This window comes from Rhagoletis pomonella, unplaced genomic scaffold (assembly GCF_013731165.1).
Source record: "Rhagoletis pomonella isolate Grant_MI unplaced genomic scaffold, Rhpom_1.0 Rhpom_scaffold_00179, whole genome shotgun sequence".
Classification (NCBI taxonomy): Eukaryota; Metazoa; Arthropoda; class Insecta; order Diptera; family Tephritidae; genus Rhagoletis; species Rhagoletis pomonella.
This window is the reverse complement of record NW_023458733.1, coordinates 136348-137783: the sequence shown is the minus strand read 5'-3', so window position 1 is coordinate 137783 and position 1436 is coordinate 136348.

The following is a 1436-nucleotide window of genomic DNA, read 5'->3' as shown; positions in this document are numbered from 1 at the left end:
ATCGATATGTATGTATGGTAAAATACAGCTGCTCCGCTGGCTTGGCAATGTCGTTCGAATGGACACCGACGCTACAGCTCTGAAAGTATTCAAGTTGGTGTTACCAGAGGAAGAGGGAGGCCCCCACTGCGATTGAAAGACCAAGTGGAGAGGGACTTGGCTTCACTTGGCAGAAAAGAAACGACTGGCGTGCTTTGTTGAACTCGGTCAAAATCGCTTAGGCGGTTACAGCGCCAAATAAGAAGAAGAAGATGCATGTATATAAAAAGTGTGCATCAATCCGTTTGAAAATTAATGCAATAACGTAGAAAACACTTTTGGAAAACAATTTATAATATACATAAAGCTAACTTAAAGCTTAAACAGTCGCAGCGTTGATCTGGATTAACGCGGACTTAATCCGGATCAACTGCAGTTGATTCCCGAGTTGATCCAGATCAACACTGCCGTCTGTTTATGCTTTAAGACAAATAAAACGGGAACTAAACTTTTATTTGTTTTTCAAACAAAATAATTTAACAAAAATCTACCAAAATGAGAAAAAATTTACTTTTTTACAAACCCAAATTTTTTCTACCAACTTTGGTAATAATTTCCAAAGTGGCAACACTGTTCGTAGGTGATTCAGATCCAATCAACATGCGAATCAAGAACAAATCGTTGTCTTCTCTAATTTTTATCGATAACGGCTGTCAAAACATATAGACCACACACATCCCCACCAGCACAAACTCGTTAAAACTATTGATTTAGCTATTTAACCACCGCAAATTTGTTTTCCACCGTACAATAAACAGCACATTAAACTTTAAGCAAAAGCAAAGAACAAGAAGCAGAGATGCAAAGTGAATCACGAATGTGTAGTGTAAACAGGTTGATTCGCCGTTCATAATTGAGAGAGCGAACCACGTGATTTGGCTGTCGTGGAAACGCCGTTATAGAGATTCGACTTCGCCTAAGAATACGCCTGTGAAGTTGCTTACCAACAGTATTTCTACAGACAACAACATTTAAGAACTTATTGCAAATCAAGAATGATAGAATACAAGATCACGGTTGCCACATTTGGTCACTTGTGACCAAAATAGGTAACTTTTTGAGTGCTTGGTAACTTGGCATCTTTTTTTATTTTGGTAACTTTTCGTAAGTTTACCGTGTATAAAGTCCGACTAAAAAAGCTGGATTCCTAGGATAAATTGAACTGTGGTTGTGTGTAGCGGTGGCAACACTACTAGAAACAGTTGCGTTGATCAGGCAACACAACGCTCAGCAAAAATAGCAAACCAATTATCGAAGAAAATTATAGCTGGGCAGTCTACTCGTTAATTTATCACAGTGTGGGGCGCCTGTCATGCGTTCAATATTTATTGTGATTTTTGGATCGTGATTCATATTGATGGAGTCCAAAATAGAGATGGATCGCGCGGGAGTGCTAC